The sequence below is a fragment of the Schistocerca piceifrons genome, chromosome 9 (genome assembly GCF_021461385.2).
Source record: "Schistocerca piceifrons isolate TAMUIC-IGC-003096 chromosome 9, iqSchPice1.1, whole genome shotgun sequence".
NCBI lineage: Eukaryota > Metazoa > Arthropoda > Insecta > Orthoptera > Acrididae > Schistocerca > Schistocerca piceifrons.
The window spans coordinates 63,936,976-63,958,890 of record NC_060146.1 but is presented as its reverse complement, the minus strand read 5'-3'; the positions used below and the strand labels follow the sequence as shown (position 1 = coordinate 63,958,890).

Genomic DNA, 21,915 nt, shown 5'->3' with positions numbered 1-21,915 from the left:
GGACCAATACAACACACAGTTTATTTACTTGCAATATACATATTTTAAGCTAGTTGTTAAAAACTGAACTATTTCATATTTTAACATAATTTGTCTTCTAATATATAACTTCATTAAACCTTTTTAATATTTAACTAGACAGAACAGAGGAAACTGATTAACTTGCTTCTTCAGTATGAGCACGCTTTACAATACTGTGAGCAAAGCAGTAAAAACTAGCAATAAAAACTCTACTGAGGAAGACAATGTCAAGTTTCTGTGACAGCAGCAACTCACTTTGTGTTTAAAGTGTAAGACAGGAAAAAAATCTTCAGAGCCAACCAGGTGTTCGCACACAGTTGGGGAGAATTATGAAATTACTTCCTCTTCTCCTCTATAGCTGTGCTTTATACCAAAAGCACCAGACTGAATGTTGGGTTCTTCCTTTATCTGAGATGTCGCCAACTGTAACAGTGCAAGACAAAACTGTTAATACCTAAAAGCTGTTGTCTCCAGCATTTCCTTTAGTCTATTCATGTAGGGTGATGTAAGTTGCTCAAGTGTATTGTTCAACTAGCTTTCATAACTCAAAACATATCTAATTGAGAATCTACAGCCACAAGATTGGCACTTTAGTCTCGGCAGGTGACTATATTGGATTCTTGCACCCAGTAAAGATATTTCAGAAGCAAAAATGTGAGAACTCACTCTATAGCATGCTATCCACAGGGTCTACAAGTGTCTTGAACATGAGCCCAAATTCAACATTACCACACATAATTCATATGGTAAGTAATCAGGCCAACAATTCACTGGTTCATAGCAAACAGTTTCACATATTAATCTCACAAAGTTTCATATTACACAATTGCAAAAAAGAAAACAAAAGTTACCTGCTACCACTAGAAGTAGTCATTAACAGTAATCCACAAAATGACACACTCAACTAAAGTTCGCTGATGTTCAGTTAGATAACAAGTTAAAATTGAGTAAATACATATATAAACTAATCGAGAAGTTCAGTGTAGAATGTTTTGTAGTAGTAGTAGTAGTATTTCCTGAGTCTTTTGGTACAAGGGACTGATGGACTCCAACAGTTCACTAGGGAGTAATAATATGATTATGAGTTATTCAGTTTGGTACCCCAATTAGCTTTGTTTCCATGAAAATAGAATGAGGTGACAAAAGTCCTAGGAAAGGGATATGCACATGTATGGATGGCAGTGGTATTGCATAAAGGTGTAAAAGGGCAGTGCATTGGTGGTGTTATTTATTCTCAGGTGATTCATATGAAAATGTGACTGACATTTATGGCCACAGACTTTGAACACAGAAAGATAGTTGGAGTTAAGCACATGGGACATTCTACTTCAGAAATAGTTAGTGATTTCAGTGAAATGAAATGATCAAGTTGCTTTGTTGGCCAGGAGACCCCATCCAGGGAAGTTCAGCTGCTGGGTTGCAAATAATTTCAGGTGATGTCACACTGGGCAACTTCCATGTCGATTAAATATTCTGAAAGCCACAGTGTCAAGACTGTGCTGGGAATACTGAATTTCAGGTATTACCTCTCATTGTCGACAACACAGTGGCAGACACCCTTCACTTAATGACTGAGAGCAGCAGTATTTACATGTGGAGTTGTCATTGCTAACAGGCAAGCAACATTGTGTGAGCTAACTGCAGAAATCAATGTGGGACGCATGACAAACGTATCCATTAGGACAGTGTGGCGAAATGTGGCATGGGCTATGACAGCAGACGACTGAACCAAGTGCCTTTGCTAACAGCAAGACATCGCCTGCAGCGGTCCTCCTGGCCTTTGACCATATTGGTCGGACCTTCAACAAATTGAAAACCATGGCCTGGTCAGATGAGTCACAATTTCAGTTGGTAAGAGTTGATGGTAAGATTCAAGTGTGGTGCAGACCCCACGAAGCCATGAGCTCAAGTTGTCAACAAGGCACTGTGCGAGCTGGTGGAGACTCCATAATGGTGTGGGCTATGTTTCCGTAGAATGAATCACAGACTGGAAATTGTTATGTTTGCCTACTTGGAGACCATTTGCAGCCATTCATTGACTTCCCAGACAACGATGGAATTTTTATGTACGACAACGCGCCATATCACTGGGCTACAATTGTTCGCCACTGGTTGGAAGAACATTCTCGAGCAGATCATCTGACACGAATCCCATTGAACATTTATGGGACGTAATCAAGATGTGAGTTTGTATGCAAAATCCTGCACCGGCAACACTTCCACAATTATGGATGGCTGTAGAGGCACAATATTTCTGAAAGGGACTTCCAATGACTTGCTGGGTCCATACCACATCAAGTTCTTACACTACACTGGGCAAAAGGAGGTTCCACGAGATATTCGGAGGTATCCAATCACTTTTGTCACCTCAGAGTACCTTCACACCCATGAAAATGCCAGTAACATGCATTAACCAAAACATGGAATGACCTGTATTCTTGTACACACCTCCATGAAGACACAAAAGCACAGTGATGTGGCTGCCATAGATGCAGAAGTGCTGAGAATACCATCATTATGCTGCTCTTCCATTTTATTCAGTGAACCCATACTTGAGGTACCAACCCTTCTTCAGTATACCTACCCATAATGCTGTGTATTACTGTTGATGTACAACTAACACTGCTGGAAAAACAAACCTGAGACATAACCAAGCAGTACGTAAAGTAACCCTGAGGGCAAAGAGTTAAGTGGGTCTTACTGTTGCAAGCAATAAGTACTGTGAGTCTTTTGGCACTGTTGAGTAAATATTTTTGGTAATAAGGGTAAGAAATCAAATGACATGCAATTACTCTGTAATGAGTCACTGGATACCACGGACCTCTTTATCAAAATACCCAGAAAATGTACGTGGGCAACCCATGAAATATTCGGGTTCATCCTGTATTCACTCATTTACATACTCACAGGCCTAGTTGGACAAGGATGGGAGAAGTAGTCTTGGCTTTATAGTAGGAACAATCACAGGTTTGCCTGAAATAATGGAGAGAAACCACAGTGAAGCTAAATCAGGAGAGCCAGACGGTGATGTGGTGCCAGTTTGCTTAAAACAGCACAATCTCATTTGGGTTATCCCCAGCATATAATGCTGCTTCGCCTTTACTTTCCTGTAAATAATTTATTTCATAGTGTAAAAAGCTATTGTTACACTGTTAATTCATTTCTCAGTACCAATCACTGACCACACCTGTCAGCTGATACTCAGGCCATAACAATGTTATGTTTCAATTTTGTTTACTGTAACACCCTATTTGATTTCTTGTAAAACTGTGCTTATGGTTGATTTCGGGTCCTTGGTTAGGATGTTGCTGTCATCAGTACACATTGCTGTTTTTGAACACAGGCAGAGGGGAAGAAGGAGAGGGAGAGGCAAGGGGGGGAGGGGGGAGGGGGGGAGGTGGGGGGAGGAGGGAGGGAGGGAGGGAGGGAGGGAGAGAACTAAGATATAGTATGTGACTGGAATATTATATCACTTATTTGTGACTAGTGTAATCTATCATTTACTTTGGGCCTAATTTGTTTAGAGATGCATATAAATCAATTTGATTTATATTTCAGAAATTTCTATTGATACAGTAGTAACACTCCAGCAGAGAGCAACAAAGTTAGCAAAGGGGATGACTGCGATCAACAGAGAAGGAAAATTTGACAAAGAGGCATTGATGATGTCTACATCCACATGATTACTCTGAAGTGTTTGGCAGAAAGTACATTGAAGAACCACTTTGAGATCATCAGAATGGAATCCATATGATACTCTTGTGGGTAGCGATTGTTGAATATAGACAATCGAGAAAATAACGGTAAGCGATTGTATCATTTTATTACAGTAGATCTAGATTATGGAGACTTTGGGCTAATGTCACCTGTTGTTACATGCACTGAAGATGACTATGTAATAGTTGAACTCTAGATCTGCTCTAATAAAACAATGTACTTCACTAAGTATTTCTGTTCTTTTCTCCACTGTCTATTTTCAGACTATTTCTAGACCATACCACTCTCGAACAGCACATGGGAGAAATGAACAGCTAAATCTTTTTGTGCGAAGTCCAATTTATCATATTTTATTGTGATGACTGTTTCTTCCTAAATAGGTGGGAGTCGACGAAATATTTTCACATTCCAAGGTGGAAGATGGTGACCGAAATTTCATGAAAATACCTCACTGCACAAAAAAGCGTTCGTTTTAATTACTGCCAACCCAGTTCACTTATATCCATGACATTCTCTCCCATGTTTTGCGATGGAATTTTTTTTCTGTCCTCTGTCAATGATACGTGGTAAGGACCCATATCACATAGCAGTATTCAAGAAGAGGAAAGATAAGCAAACTGTGAGCAGTCTCTTGAGTGGATTTGTTGCATCTTCTGCCTATAAAACACAGTCTTTGCTTCACCTTCCCAGTGCAATAGTCCCAATTTAATTTCTTTGTAGGTCCCTGGGCACTTGGTAGAATTTACAACCTTTAAATTTGCGTTGTTTGTCATGTAACCAAAATTTAATTTAATTTTTAAGTACTCCTGGTAGGACCCGACACATTTTATTGCTTAGGGTCAATTGCAACTTTTCACACCTTGCAAAAATCTTGTCTAAATCATTTTGCAATTCATTTTGAACTCCTGGTGACTTTCGGTCTCATTAGATGACTTCTCATCAATTTATGTGAATTCCAACCTTTCTGACAGGAAATCATAAATCCTATTCACAGTTACAAATCTGATTAAAAGCTGCTGGTGAGGAAAGTAGAGAGAAAGAGAATGGCAGGCTAATGACAGCAAGTAGAACTATACAGCCTCGATAACATTGGTTTCTAACATTTACATTGGAATCTGGAGACAATAAATCTCCATCTACAAATGTCACAACCAAGATTCTCCAGGTCAGAAGATGAAGATGCCTCTCAGGTAACTGTGTTAATAATTTTATAAATCTACAGTCATAGACCAGACCTGCTCATTATGGGTACATTTAAATATAATGTATGCTGTTAATGCAAAATGTCACTGCTAATCACTCACTATTACTTAAGAGTTTCATGGTGGTTATGTTGTTGCAATATGCTAAATGATAATTTGACCTTAGGTAAGAGAACATTGAAATAGGCCTGCTTGTGGTAATCAAGAGAATTACATGAGTGCTGTGTGTGGCTACACAACAAAGAAGCTCATAAACATTTAATTTCTTTGCACATGGGTCCACATACACAGTAAACAATTTTAAGGTTAAAACAATTTTCCCAATTACGGATGTTTAAAAATAATGTCCCTTTATATCATTATCCATTTGTGTACTCTCAGCTGATATTAGTGTGCAGCCATCACGAAGTGTTTCCTAAAATAAGCGGCACAACAAGGAATAAAATTTGAGCTTTACTGACAAAGGAAACTAGCATTGTGCTGGCGTACACCTTCGCCAGCACACTGGGATATCAGGAAACACTGTATAGTAGGCACTGAATTAGGCGCGCCTATGACAGGAGAAGACCTTGACACGCCCCCAGCCTACATGCAGATAATGCCCTCTGGGCAGCGTGCATAAGGCCGCTGCCACTGACCGAGCTGTCTCAAGCTCAGTACTCAGTTCACATTGCACCTCAATATGTCACACTGTGCTCTACGTCTTCCACAGCGATAGTCATTGCCTTGCACCTCAGCTAGCTGTGAGGGAACTTTAGTCACTGTATATAGTTGTGATACGGACACGGACAGGATTCAAGAATTAGTACATGTTACTTGATTGTTGTTAACCACAGAACTTCAGACTGGACATAATTGAAGTTAATACTCAATTGGTTTCTGTAATAAAGCATATTTTAACCACGTGTGCATTTTGTGTTGTAGTGAGAGGAAACTGGCCACCCACCTATCACACCACCCTCTCCACATCCAGCCAGCAACCACAAAACATTGCAAGAGGGCACAGCCACAACAAGCACAAATGCCGTGTAAAAAATATTTTTTGGTAAGACTACTGAAATCATAGCCACTGGAATAACCTGGCGGTATTGATGGAGCTCTCATATTTGGAAGTTCCATTACATTCCCTTGTTATTCCAGTCGTTTTGAGGTGAAAATGGAACTCTAATTTTAGTAAGTAGCCATGTCAAAAACATATTTTTAACGTCATTTAATGACATAGGAGCTATAAGTAAACACAATACATGGTACAAATAGATACAGAAGATGTGTAAAACACATCTTAGCAGACTAGCATTAGCTTATAAATCAAAAGGTAAACATGTGACGAGAGTAGAAGAAACAGAAACAGCCACTTGTTTAACACTAAACTTCGACATGGGAGACTCCATGTTAAGTGGTCTACGCGTCCTCACTTGACCATCTACAATTTAGTTCAAATTCAGTGCGCAGGTTTGCTAAATGACCAAAGGAAGATTTCCAAATTTCTAGCTCCCAAGTTTTTAACATTTTGTCAACAAGGGCCTCTTAAGTGAAGCATTCACAAATATACTGACATTTCAAAAATTTTAGCCGTTTCTGAAGTGCCATAATTCAGCAGACAATTTTTGTTAAGCTAAAAAACTGGACAACACAAGTGAACAATATGCACTGTGCACATTCAGTAAGTTTTAAGTCATTTGGTTCACTATTTTGCTCTAAATACCACTCAAAGTTGCCAATAAAGTGTATCATAACAAATTTTCTCCCAAGTTGAACTAGCTTGATCTCTTTATATAGAAGGTTTAGAAACCTGTTCCTTTGTGACCTTCTTGCCCAGTAGTTTAATTATAAATCTACTACATTTTATCACTTGTGAGTTAATACTCTGGAGATAGACATGAAGCTGCTGGAAAACAAATTTTCTGCCAAAGTAAGCTATTTTTGAGTCCTAGTTTCTTAAAATGTATGACTGATCCATACTTGTTTTACCTACTGCTTGAAAGAACACTTTTTTCGTGATAAAATATCAAATTGTAATTATTTTTCCCCTTGAAGGTCTACAGTTATATAGTAAATTTGTCATGAAAATCAGTACTTTGGAGCACCATATAAACCAAGGGTTTTGTGAAGTTATCATAACTAAAACCTGCAACGGTAAATGGTGGTTTTTGCCACTACAATTTAGCATCATTATTGCCAAGGGTTCACATCTGATAGCCAGGTAAGTCCAGGCAGGACCGAGGGACTTTTTTCAGCTTCACAAGCCTGTTAGTGAGTAGCTTAATAAAGGTTCCCAAGCCTTGTGTGTCTTTCTTAAATTCGTTCCTAAGCCCTTGTGGAATTTAGCAGAGTTTTCCAAGCCTCATGTTTGGGTATCTCCGTGACTTTCAAGCTGACATTCATGAAAAGGCAGCATTAGTGCTACACAGTATTTAAAGTTCTCCATCAATTTTATTAATGACTGGTTGTGGAAAACTGCTGTTTATCCAGTGTTGTTGTAGAGGGCAACTGCAGATTTATGATAATATTATCATGTAAGACACCTGTGAATGAAAATACGCAAAATATCTTAAGGTTAATCCCATCAAAAGTGAAACCAAAATAGAAAATGTGAAATGCTAAAGATTTTTGTCTTGATGAACATAAACCCATTTATGAAACTGTACAATATCTTACACCATAATGATGAATAGATCATATTTCTGCCGAAAGGAACTAATGGACATTCACTCTAAGTGGGGAAAAATTCATGACTTTTGATACATTATATTTTGATAGTGCTGTATTTCTTTGCTATTCAGTTGTTTCCAACGAATCATTTAGACATCTCAAAACAAATTCAAATAAAACTTGAAATACTTTTTACATTACAAAAGAATAAAATAGGGAATTTATTAACTGTTACATCTGTACAAATTTTGCTACACATCCATAATTTCAAACAAAAATTATTTTGCTCTTTTTAATTAGCTATGAAAAAAAAAATTAAAACGTATCACAGTGCCAGAAATTCTATTACAGATTTAATGCTCTAATGACACAAGGAATTCCAAAATGTGTCTCAAAAAATGTTTGACACATTGCAGAAATGTGAAAACTTAAAGAAGTATCCAGAATTCCTCAACTGATTGTCTCCTCACAAGAACTCATTAGCTAGTATCAATGGAATAATGATTGAGACAGAAAGAGTAGTTAAAGTCGCAGACAGTTACCAGTCTAATTTCATCTGCTATTGAATCTGATTATCTACAATGTGATATGCTAGCTATTCATGTTTTTAGTCAGAAAATGCTTTAGAAACTAAAAAAGAAAATTCCTACACCAATTCTGATACCATACAGAACCACTGTGAACGGCAACAGTATATTAAGGAAGGACAGTAGTATCGCAATGAGTTGCAATCCCATTAGTTTTTCATTGTTCTCACATATCCACATTTCATCTATAAATAACTATCTTCAGTGCATCTGACTGAGTTGTAATCTATCAAGTTCCCATCAGTTTATGTCATCAATAAAGTTGTGTTGTGACATGTACCAATAGGAGTTTGTTGGATTACAATTAAATCACATTCACTGAAGATGGATATTTATAGCTGAAATCTAGATATGCAAGAACAATAACAATCTGATAGGGCTGCAACTGACTGCGGTATTCCTGTCCTTCCTTATAATAAAATTCCTATTTGTAAAGTGATGGAAATACTCTCTGATGGAGTTTGTCAACATTTTAAATACTTTAGCCAACATAACTTTCAGGAAAGACGACTGTTGTCTTGCTTTACATTGGCATTTCTTTTGCAATCACAAGGAAAAGGAACTATTGATGGTGTTGGGAGGAATGCTGAAGTATCATGTGTTGCAGTCTGAAAAAGCTAGACAAGCTCACATTAGTGACTGCACACCTTTTGTACAAGTGCAAAATCAATAACTGATAAATTTAATATAACAGCAGTCCCAGCAGAGAAGGTAATGAGCCATACTGACAAGTTACAGCAGTGTTGGAGAGATATCAGACCTCTACCAAACACTCAGCAGTTCCGCAGTTTTTATGCCATTGGGAAATATACCGTTAAAATAGGTTTCCTGTCTGAGGTGCACTCAAACTTATTGCATTGTACAGTGTACAAAAAGAAAAACCATACATTCTTTCACAACCTGTTGCAATGCTGAAAACTTTTCGCAGGCTTTTGGACAGAGGGCTGTTGTTATCACAATCTGAACTAGCACATCTGTACAAGTTGTCAGAGAAGAATGTCAAATAAGAACATTTTAGTTAAATGCCTTCTGAGAGTAGGAAATCAATATGTATGGCCAGAAAAGTAGTGTGTACTTTACAAGAGCTGATCACAGAGTCTCAAGAAACATTAGCTTTTGTTCAAATTAAATTAAATCTTTTAAACTAAATTTATTCTCTTATCTGATGTGTTGCACCTGTAAAACTAAAATATTAAATACAAAACATTTGTCTTATTTTAGACCACTTAAGAGTATGTGATGATTGACTGATCAGGCCTTGTAACATTAACCAAAACGGCCTTGCTGTGCTGGTACTGCGAACGGCTGAAAGCAAGGGGAAACTACAGCCGCAATTTCTCCCGAGGACATGCAGCTTTACTGTATGATTAAATGATGATGGCGTCCTCTTGGGTAAAATATTCCGGAGGAAAAATAGTCCCCCATTCGGATCTCCGGGCGGGGACTACTCAAGAGGACGTCGTTATCAGGAGAAAGAAAACTGGCATTCTACGGATCGGAGCGTGGAATGTCAGATCCCTTAATCGGGCAGGTAGGTTAGAAAATTTAAAAAGCGAAATGGATAGGTTAAAGTTAGATATAGTGGGAATTAGTGAAGTTCGGTGGCAGGAGGAACAAGACTTTTGGTCAGGTGATTACAGGGTTATAAATACAAAATTAAATAGGGGTAATGCAGGAGTAGGTTTAATAATGAATAAAAAAATAGGAGTGCGGGTTAGCTACTACAAACAGCATAGTGAACGCATTATTGTGGCCAAGATAGACACAAAGCCCATGCCTACTACAGTAGTACAAGTTTATATGCCAACTAGCTCTGCAGATGATGAAGAAATTGATGAAATGTATGACGAGATAAAAGAAATTATTCAGGTAGTGAAGGGAGACGAAAATTTAATAGTCATGGGTGACTGGAATTCGTCAGTAGGAAAAAGGAGAGAAGGAAACATAGTAGGTGAATATGGATTGGGGGGAAGAAATGAAAGAGGAAGCCGCCTTGTAGAATTTTGCGCAGAGCATAACTTAATCATAGCTAACATTTGGTTCAAGAATCATGAAAGAAGGTTGTATACCTGGAAGAATCCTGGAGATACTAAAAGGTATCAGATAGATTACATAATGGTAAGACAGAGATTTAGGAACCAGGTTTTAAATTGTAAGACATTTCCAGGGGCAGATGTGGATTCTGACCACAATCTATTGGTTATGAACTGCAGATTGAAACTGAAGAAACTGCAAAAAGGCAGGAATTTAAGGAGATGGGACCTGGATAAACTGAAAGAACCAGAGGTTGTAAGAGATCAGGGAGAGCATAAGGGAACAATTGACAGGAATGGGGGAAAGAAATACAGTAGAAGAAGAATGGGTAGCTCTGAGGGATGAAGTAGTGAAGGCAGCAGAGGATCAAGTAGGTAAAAAGACGAGGGCTAATAGAAATCCTTGGGTAACAGAAGAAATATTGAATTTAATTGATGAAAGGAGAAAATATAAAAATGCAGTAAATGAAGCAGGCAAAAAGGAATACAAACGTCTCAAAAATGAGATCGACAGGAAGTGCAAAATGGCTAAGCAGGGATGGCTACAGGACAAATGTAAGGATGTAGAGGCTTGTCTCACTAGGGGTAAGATAGATAATGCCTACAGGAAAATTAAAGAGACCTTTGGAGAGAAGAGAACCACTTGTATGAATATCAAGAGCTCAGATGGCAACCCAGTTCTAAGCAAAGAAGGGAAGGCAGAAAAGTGGAAGGAGTATATAGAGGGTTTATACAAGGGCGATGAACTTGAGGACAATATTATGGAAATGGAAGAGGATGTAGATGAAGATGAAATGGGAGATAAGATACTGCGTGAAGAGTTTGACAGAGCACTGAAAGACCTGAGTCGAAACAAGGCCCCGGGAGTAGACAACATTCCATTAGAACTACTGATGGCCTTGGGAGAGCCAGTCATGACAAAATTCTACCATCTGGTGACCAAGATGTATGAGACAGGCGAAATACCCACAGACTTCAAGAAGAATATAATAATTCCAATCCCAAAGAAAGCAGGTGTTGACAGATGTGAAAATTACCGAACTATCAGTTTAATAAGTCACAGCTGCAAAATACTAATGCGAATTCTTTACAGACGAATGGAAAAACTGGTAGAAGCGGACATCGGGGAAGATCAGTTTGGATTCCATAGAAATGTTGGAACACGTGAGGCAATACTAACCTTACGACTTATCTTAGAAGAAAGATTAAGAAAAGGCAAACCTACGTTTCTAGCATTTGTAGACTTAGAGAAAGCTTTTGACAATGTTAACTGGAATACTCTCTTTCAAATTCTGAAGGTGGCAGGGGTAAAATACAGGGAGCGAAAGGCTATTTACAATTTGTACAGAAACCAGATGGCAGTTATAAGAGTCGAGGGGCATGAAAGGGAAGCAGTGGTTGGGAAAGGAGTGAGACAGGGTTGTAGCCTCTCCCCGATGTTATTCAATCTGTATATTGAGCAAGCAGTAAAGGAAACAAAAGAAAAATTCGGAGTAGGTATTAAAATTCATGGAGAAGAAGCAAAAACTTTGAGGTTTGCCGATGACATTGTAATTCTGTCAGAGACAGCAAAGGACTTGGAAGAGCAGTTGAACGGAATGGACAGTGTCTTGAAAGGAGGATATAAGATGAACATCAACAAAAGCAAAACGAGGATAATGGAATGTAGTCAAATTAAATCGGGTGATGCTGAGGGTATTAGATTAGGAAATGAGACACTCAAAGTAGTAAAGGAGTTTTGCTATTTAGGGAGTAAAATAACTGATGATTGTCGAAGTAGAGAGGATATAAAATGTAGACTGGCAATGGCAAGGAAATCGTTTCTGAAGAAGAGAAATTTGTTAACATCGAGTATAGATTTAAGTGTCAGGAAGTCGTTTTTGAAAGTATTTGTATGGAGTGTAGCCATGTATGGAAGTGAAACATGGACGATAACCAGTTTGGACAAGAAGAGAATAGAAGCTTTCGAAATGTGGTGCTACAGAAGTATGCTGAAGATAAGGTGGGTAGATCACGTAACTAATGAGGAGGTATTGAATAGGATTGGGGAGAAGAGAAGTTTGTGGCACAACTTGACTAGAAGAAGGGATCGGTTGGTAGGACATGTTTTGAGGCATCAAGGGATCACAAATTTAGCATTGGAGGGCAGGGTGGAGGGTAAAAATCGTAGAGGGAGACCAAGAGATCAATACACTAAGCAGATTCAGAAGGATGTAGGTTGCAGTAGGTACTGGGAGATGAAGAAGCTTGCACAGGATAGAGTAGCATGGGGAGCTGCATCAAACCAGTCTCAAGACTGAAGACCACAACAACAACAACAAGAGTATGTGATGTTTAAAGCTTTCCCGGCATACTGATTGTTCCATAAACCCTGTTTATGGAACACTTAAGAGTATATTTATTTAATGTCTGACATATTTTTGTAAAAACTGTCCCTTGTATTTATACAAATACCACAAGTTTCTACGTGTACTGAAGACATCACAGGTTTTACAAGAATTTCAAATACATGTATATTATTTTTGATTTTCTAAGTTATGTCTGTAACACTACATTTTTATCCTAATAGTGGGTAATGAGCACAGACTGCTTCAACAAAACTGAATATTGTTCATATTAATGTTTATCTATAAAAAATAACTTTTGACAATTATAGGGTTGACAGAAGTGTCCGATCCCATGCGTTGGCTTTGACCCGTGACGTAAGGGTGGTGTTGTGTGTGACGTCATGACGGCGCGGAGTTTGGTTTGTGAGTGTGGTGTGTTTGTAGATGTTGTCGTGTTGTGGTTTGTTGTGCTCTCTGGTGGTATGTTCAGGGTTTTCGTTTGTGTGGTGTAATGGGCTCATTATCCAGAATTGTTCGAGTGTTGGCTGTGTTTGTAGTGGAATTTGTTTCAGCGAGTTAACGACTTTGTGTGAAGGTTAATTTAGTGTTGTTCGCTGTACATCATGTGGTAATTTTAGTAAAATTAATCGGTTGTTGTTTCTGTTCAGGAATGGATATGACAGATAAAATTAACAGTGCGCAGGACAAGGGAAGTGTTCGATCCCAATGTGTGGCTGTGTACGTTGATATTGCTATCGAGAGATGTTTTTGAGCTATGTAGGCCAAGGAAAGTGTTTGATCTTAATTTATGGGATCGGGAGTTGCTGTTGAGCTATATAGGTCAAGGGAAGTGTCCGATTCCAGATGATATTGTGTTGGTATTTGGGGAGTTTTGTAATGTCGGTTTTTTTTCGTCATTTTGTGTGGTTTTGTATGGGGGTGGGTGTCTAAATTTGTTTATATTTAGTTTGCCCCCACCCAAAAACACCCTATTTCCCACGCTTGTCCCGTTAGTGTCATTAGGCTTTTTGTGGAAAGTGTGTGTGTTTGTTTTTAGATGTATTTTCGTCCTCATAATGTGTACATACTGACTTTATATGCGCCATATTGGAATTGTGGTTTATGGTCGTTTCCACCATATTTGTGACGTCAAGGGTCAAAGCAGACGGGTGGGATCGGACGCTTCCGTATTTCCCAATTATTATTATGGCAAAGAAAGCTGAACCCAAACATTTTAGCACACTTATCACATGATTTTTCTGGTTTAAGTTTTCATCAACCCAATAACTCAGAACTTCATACGCTATTCATTGTTACTTGATGGTATACTACATTAATAAGGGGTGGGAGGGGGTTGGGCATTTATGACAGCTGTGGTTTTTTTACCCCTCCCAAAGTTTAAAGTTAGCCCACAGCTGGATCTCCTTTTATAACTGTACAACAGACGTTGAGTTACTGATGCCATGAGACACTAGGAGTAAGATGAATGAGGAGCAGTTTTGTAGTACAAATTTCATTTCAAGTGGATAGCGAAATTGTGATCTGAATAAATGTCTCCAGTTTTTGGAGAAAAATATCCCTGACACTCAATATTCACATAGTTCAGAAAGTTTATAAGAGACTATGCCAATGACAGTGCCGTACATTATATGTTTAGGGGAGCAAAGTCGCTACCAGCACTCACTGCAAGGGGTGAAATGAATACAAGATGAGGAGAGAAAGTGGTGTGGGTACTGTTGTAGGTAGGCAATGACACAGTACTTGACAGACAGTATGGTCACTACAATGAGCAGAAGCAGCTGCATCAAATTCTGACAAAATCTGCAGTCTACTATTCCGGAAATAGAAATTGTTAACATAAAATAATCATTATGCCAACTAAATTAGATTTTGGTATTTTGTTGTTGTTGATGATAATGATGATCTAGTCATCAGTCTGAAGAATGGCTTCATGCAGCTCTCCATGTTATTCTATAACATGCAAGCCTATTCCTCTCTGCATAACTGCTGACACCCTCAGCCATTTGAGCACACATACTTGGTCTCCTCCTGGCAGCCTGACAATTCCTTGATGCCTCAGAATGAGTCTATCAACCAATCACTTACATTAGTCAAGCTGTACTAGTTTTCTTCTCCCCAATTTGATTCAGTACCTTTTCATTAGTAATTCACCCTACCCACCTTATCTTTGACATTCTTTTGTAGCACCACTTTTGAGAAGTTTCTATCGCTTCTTACTAGAACTATTTGTCATCACTGTTCCACTTTGTCAGGCAGCTATACTTTGTGCAAAACTTTTCAGAAAAAAATTCCTAGCATTTCAATTTATTTCTGTATTTAAAAAAAAAAAAACCTCTCTTTCTCTGAAATGTTTTTCTTGTTACTATCAGTCATCATCAGCTGTTTTGCAACCAAATAGTAAAATTCACCGATTAAATTCAGTATCTCACTTCCTAATTTAATTCCCACAACATTGCCTGATTTACCTGGACTACATTCTATTGCCCTTCTTTTACTTTCGCTGATGTAATTACCTTACAATCTCCAGAAAAGTACCTGAAGCATAGACTTCCTATTACTTCAATTTGTATTGAATGTTAAAAAATTTCTCTCTTCTAGTCACATGGCACATATCGCTCATATAGGGATCGTGAGGATGAGAATGGAACAATTACAGCATACACAGAGGCATTCAAACAATCATTCTTCTTACACTACATGGTGAATGGAATGAGAAGAAATCCTACCTGGTACAAAGGAACGTACCCTTTGCCATGCACTTCACAGTGGTTTGCAGAGTATAGATGTACATGTAGATGATAGATACCCAAAATCGCAAACCAAAAAGTGTAAATCATTTTTAATTGGTGTTCGCTGAATGTCTTCTAAATAACTACATATTCTATTCTCTAAATGTTGCCAAGTTTCTCGTTATAACATCACATTACTTGGCTTCACCAACTCACAACCAAACCAAACAACTTTAATTCTAAGAAATAGTAAAACAAATATAGAAGCTGTGGTGGCATGAATTTAAGAAAATCAAAAATAACCCATGAAGCACATTGAATGATTTCAATTTTGATGGCCAAAATACATTACCATTTTATTCGCTTCTCACTGGTTGCCTAAAACTATCCTTTCACTAGCCGATGACTAATCTTATTAGATAGGTTAACCCTTTAACTGCTCTGGATGTGTTAACACGCGTGCCTTTGTACCAGTCCCTGTGTCGCGTACACACGTTCAGAGCACACAGGGACAGGTACAAAGGCACGCATGTTAACACATCCAGAGCAGTTAAAGGGTTAAGGAAGGACAAATTTACATTTACAACACTCGCAGATTTACAGAAAACTTTTGATAATACCGAATGGAATACATTATTTGAAATTCTGAAGGCAGCTTCAATAAGATACTGGAAGCAAAAAGCTATTTACAACTTCCCCAGAAACCAGACTGCAGCTATAAGAATCAAAGGACATGAAATGGCAACAGCAGTTGAGGAGGAAGTGAGACAGGGCTGTACCCTATCCCCAACATTACTCAATATGTTCACTAGACAAGTAATGTAGGAAACTAAGGAGAAATTTGTTGAGAGAAAGATGCAGGGTGAAGACATAGAGCTCTTATGTTTCCTAATGACATTCTAATTGTCACGGCAAAGGACTTTGAAGAGCAGTTGAACAGAATTGGTATTGTCCTGAAAAGTGGTTATAAGATGAATATCAACAATAGTGAAACAAGGTTAATGGAATGTCATCAGTTAAATCAGGTGGTCCTGGGGGAATCAGATTATGAAATGAGACACCAGAGATATAGACGAGTTTTGCTGTTTGTGCAGCAAAATTGCTGATGAGACTGAAGTAGAGAGGAGATAAAATGCAACTGGCAATAAAAGTATTTCTGAAAGAGAGATATTTTTATAACATCAAATATAAATTTAAATATTAGTAGGCCTAAGTCTTTTCCGAAGTTATCTGTATTGAGCATAACCTTGTACAGAAGTCAGACTGTTGTGTATGATAAATGGTTCATACAAGAAGAGAACAGAACCTCCTGAACTGTCGCACAACAGGAGAATACTGATGAGCAGATAGATAGATTGGACAGCTAATGAGGGAGAATAGAATCAAACTGAGCAGAAAAGAAATTTCTGGTGTGTGTGTGTGTGTTTTGGAGGGGGGGGGGTGGTGTAATAGTAAAGTGGTGAAAAGGGCTGACTGCAGTGAGTAGGTTCAAACAGTTTTAGACTGTGGTAGTTACGCAGGGATGAAGAGGCTTGCACGGGATATAGGACAGACTAGCATGGATTGCAGCACTGAACCAATCTTCGCACTGAAGACCAAATCATCATCATCCCACTGGCTATGTGAAATTGATGTGTTGCCAACCAATGGGTTATGGTGGAATTACAGAAGTGTCCCATTCCATCTGTCTGCTTTGACCCATGATGTCATCAATATGGCAGAAATGGCTACTTCCAACATATACAAAATGACAACAATGACATCACTATATACACATGCCAACAAATGCAAACAAGAATAAAAATGACACAATAACATGTCATCCCCACAAATAAGATAAAACTAATGGGACAACCATGGAAAATTGGGGGTTTTGAGTGGGAACAAAAAATATATATATCCACATGGTCCTAAAACAATATATTAAAAAAAATTTAACTGCAGCATTCCACTACACCAACAAAATCACAGAAATTGGACATTTCCCTTGATCTATTTAGCTCAACCACGGCTTCCGATGTCAAAAAACAAACACCTACAACATCAAAAAATGGAACCGGGCATTTCCCTTTTGGTATCAATAGCTGCGGTTGAGCTATATACTATCAATACCAAAAAACCAACACCAGCAACTCAAAAAATTGTAATCAAAACCTCTACACCTCAAAACCCAAATACCCCACATTCACTACATCAATTAAGACACAACTGACCAACCAAAAATATACAACACACAAAACATCGCAATTACTACACAATGAAACCAAAACAAAAATTGGATGCCTACAATGCCACACCACAAACGTGACATGTAACATATTCAACAATAAGACCGAACATCTGCAGAAACTGTATGACAGACATCATATCATCACCAATCTCAGAACGTAATGATACACTCGTATACTTCATTGTCACATTCACAACTAACAAAAAGGCATTAAAAAAAATTTGACTTCTTTCCACACACAAAACATCAAAGTAATCAGACCTAACATAAATGCCAAAAACACACACAAAAACCATGTTTACATGATGACAACCAAAACTCAAATGAACCCAATACCACAAGTTAAACTCAGCATGTCCACATCCAAGACAAGAAGGAACCATCAAATAACAACATGACATCTACAAACACAACCAACTCAATAACTCTGCACCGTAATGACATCACACACCACACCATTACATTGTGGGTCAAAGCAGACGGGTGGAATTGGACACTTCTATTGACCTGTTAAGGCTGGCAGCATTTCTCATCTAGAAATTAGCCAACAAAGTTGCAGAGGGATACTGTTGCTGTGTCACGCTTGTTCCCGACTCATGTCACCCCGTCAATCAGCAACTGAAACGGTTGTTACTTGGAAAAGAAAAGCAGGAAGACAGATGGATGTAATATCAACAAACAGAGGATTTCTTGGGCTTGTATGTATCACCAGTTCACGTCATTCTGCAGCAAAAGTTTGCTTTTAGCAAGTAGCATAACACTTCCTATCAAGGAGTCAGTGCTCTCTTGCTATGTGAATAGCACTGCACAACTGCTGAAACCAGGTTGGATTACCACGGTTTTTCAATCCAACGGTAAACAAAAGGATGTGTGTCTAAGGACTTTGTCTGAAAATCTCAGTTTACTAGGATGAGAATGACAATTACCGGAAACAGTAACAGTAACATAGAGACTTAGGAAATCAGCTCATGTAACACAACAGTGCTCCCATACTTCAGTATAATAGCCGCGTGGGACATTTACCTGTAACAGGGTTTAAAGTTCTTGAATTCTCTCTTTATAAATTTTGTGATCTGTCAAAGGCATTTGACTGTGTAAATCACAATATCCTTTTAAGTAAACTAGAATATTATAGTGTAACAGGAAATGCTGCAAAATGGTTCAAATCTTATATCTCTGGCAGGAAACAAAGGGTGTTATTAGGAAAGAGACATGTATCAAGCTATCAGGCATCATCCAACTGGGAACTAATTACATGTGGGGTCCCACAAGGTTCCATTTTGGGGCCCTTACTTTTTCTTGTGTATATCAATGACCTTTCATCAGTAACATTACCAGATGCCAAGTTTGTTTTGTTTGCTGATGATACAAACATTGCAATAAATAGCAAATCAAGTGTAGTCTTAGAAAGATCAGCCAATAAAATATTTGTAGACATTAATCACTGGTTCCTAGCCAATTCTTTGTCACTAAACTTTGAAAAAACACACTACATGCAGTTCAGAACTTGTAAGGGGTGTCCCAAGAGTATATGTCTAACATATGATGACAAGAAGATAGAAGAAGTGGACGGTGTTAAATTCTTGGGATTACAGCTTGATAATAAATTCAACTGGGAGGAGCACACCACAGAACTGCTGAAGCGTCTTAACAAATCTCTGTTTGCAATGCGAATTTTGTCAGACATAGGGGATATAAAAATGAAAAAGCTGGCATACTATGCTTACTTTCATTCCATAATGTCATATGGGATTATTTTCTGGGGTAATTCATCAAGCCAAGCTAAAGTTTTCCGGGCACAAAAACGTGCAGTAAGAATTATATGTGGTGTGAACTCAAGAACATCCTGCAGAAGCCTGTTTAGGGAACTAGGGATACTAACTACAGCTTCCCAATATATTTATTCCTTAATGAAATTTGTCATTAAAAATATATCACTTTTTCAAACCAATAGCTCAATTCATGGAATCAATACTAGAAATAAGAATAATCTTCACAAGGATTTAAAGTCACTTAGTCTTGTACAAAAAGGTGTGCATTATTCAGGAACACACATTTTCAATAACTTGCCAGCAGCCATAAAAAGCTTAACAACCAATGAAATTCAGTTTAAGAGAAGCCTAAAGGATTTATTGGTGGCCAACTCCTTCTACTCCATTGATGAATTTCTGAGGAAAACCAACTGATTTGTATATAAGTACAACATATCTTCTGCACAATTTCAGTGCAGTAATGTGTTCACTGAAAATTTGTGTGTGTGTGTGTGTGTGTGTAAGTATAATCTAACTTCTGCACCATTTCAGTGCAGTAATGTGTTCATTGTAAATAAGTATCACAGTAGTTGTATTACATGTTTCTTACCTTATAAATAAATAAAAAACTTTTTTATTTTAAATTCAGTGCAATAGTATTTGTAAAATGACTCTTAGTGTTCATTAAAAAATGACGATCATTCCACTTGGGACCTGTGGAATGGTACATTAGCTTATTTGTTTTAGTTTAAATATTTGTCATGTATTGTTGTTTTTCTGACATGTTCCACATCCTGGAGGACCTCCTCACTACGGATCAATTGGAATGAAAGTAAATCTAATCTAATCTAAAAACCCATATGGCTTTCCCTTGTCCCTGCAAAAGGAGTCTACCTAAGGATGGCAGTCAGAAGAACAATGAGGGATGACCGTTGCCACCAGTAAGAAGAGATTTAGAAAATGAAATGACAATGTTCTGACTTTTTAACAAATTAGTACCTGCTACCAGTCAATTTACTATTTCAAAGCTCCTGCTGATCATGTTTGTTTCTGCAGCCTGTGAAGTACCAAAGCTGTTACCAATCAGTGAATGTTAGTGGGTGATTTGTCATAATTCTGAGTACATTAGTACAGTTATGGTTAGAAAGAGAGCAATAAGTACGTTCTGCCAGGTGAAGAGACACACTGTAATGAAAATTATTTTCAAATAGGAAAACAAACGGCTCTGCATTCCAGAATTACCGTTGTAGTATCAAACCTGGTTTAACATCTCAGTACACATGAGAATCTGATGTCAGCACAAAATCAGATGAATGAACGAATAGTAACTTACTGTAAAGCTCACACACATCTATTCAAAAATAAATCTAAATACTGTATATGTCAACGATTTTATGTTTGGTTTACCAGACAGTCCTTTGCTACAACAATTGCACAGATGAAAAATAATGGAACACCGTGGATATTCTCATATATAACGCTTGGTCTTTACTGTTAACGGGGTAAGAGAGGACGGGGGGACGCGTAGAATGACAGCTTTTTCCATTTATATCACAGAAACGTATCGACATTTTTGACTTCTAAAGTAATCGAATAATTACACAGACAGAAATGTGTGTAAAAGTTGTGTGGTGGACGACGCTTGATTTTTCGGTAGCTTATGTATGATATATATAAACGCTTCTCAGTGGTTTGTCAATTACCTATTATACTAGCCTATTTCTGAATTTACCTTGCAGTTAAATTTTTTTTGGCGAAAATTGTGTTACTGTCCCAGAGTGCGTTACATAGGGCGCGAACACAAACATCCAGCTACGCTACAGACCAATGTATTATGATAACCTGTATTTGACATTTACAGTTGGCTTCGCCAACTCTTAACCAAATTATCACCTCAGAACATTACACAAACCTCGGGCTACACTAAAAATCAATCTGTCACCTGTACCACGGGTTCTGAGTGGCTCAATATCACAGTCTAGTAGAAATGTGACTTCGAAAATTCATTTCCGCTAACAGTTGTTCTACAGTTGCTAGCAATAATATTACTTACGCCTTCGTTGTATGTTACTTCCGAAAAACTTGTAACGTCAAAATTCTCTTCCATTTTCTTTTCTTCAAAGAAATGAAACGAGATGCTGTGCAAAAGTACACAAATAACGAACACAAATACATCAAATTTGTCATAAACCACAAACTTCACGGTTGTCACAACATGTTAACCCAAATTACCCAGACGTAAACACACAACACTGAATGTAACACAATCGAAATCGTAACGTTTTCGATATATGATAATGATATCGATATAGATAGCACCTATAACTTCAATAGCTATCGTTCACCAGCGATACACAAATGTCTGCCTATAATTTTTCTAGTTGGTTCATATTTGAAACAGATATCCATCAACATGTACGAGTTGTTTCATTTCACGCCGGAGGAAAGCAGAGTATTAAGTACACTATTTGTAGTTAAGAAGAATGTACTATATCCCGGCTTTGTCCATAGCGATAGATATCCAATGACTTAACGATGATTGTTGCTGTGACGTCCGTGGTGCGTATTTTGAATAGCATTTCTTCATAGTGCACTTAGTTGTCATTTTCCTGTTGATTTAGTGAAAAATATTATTTTAAGCAGTA

The 21,915-nt window shown here is 37.9% G+C and overlaps 1 protein-coding gene across 2 annotated transcripts in view; it reads right to left on the bottom strand.

Annotated features, from left to right (window-relative positions):
- Positions 1-21,508, bottom strand: part of LOC124717073 — a 137,916-nt gene extending 116,408 nt beyond the window's left edge. For both annotated transcript variants that reach the window (XM_047243757.1, XM_047243758.1), the window contains exons 1-2: positions 21,324-21,508; positions 277-444 (exon numbers count right to left, since the gene is read on the bottom strand). The gene's annotated coding sequence lies outside the window, so the exon portion shown is untranslated. The remainder of the gene's footprint in view (positions 1-276; positions 445-21,323) is intronic.
- Positions 21,509-21,915: the final 407 nt, after the last annotated feature.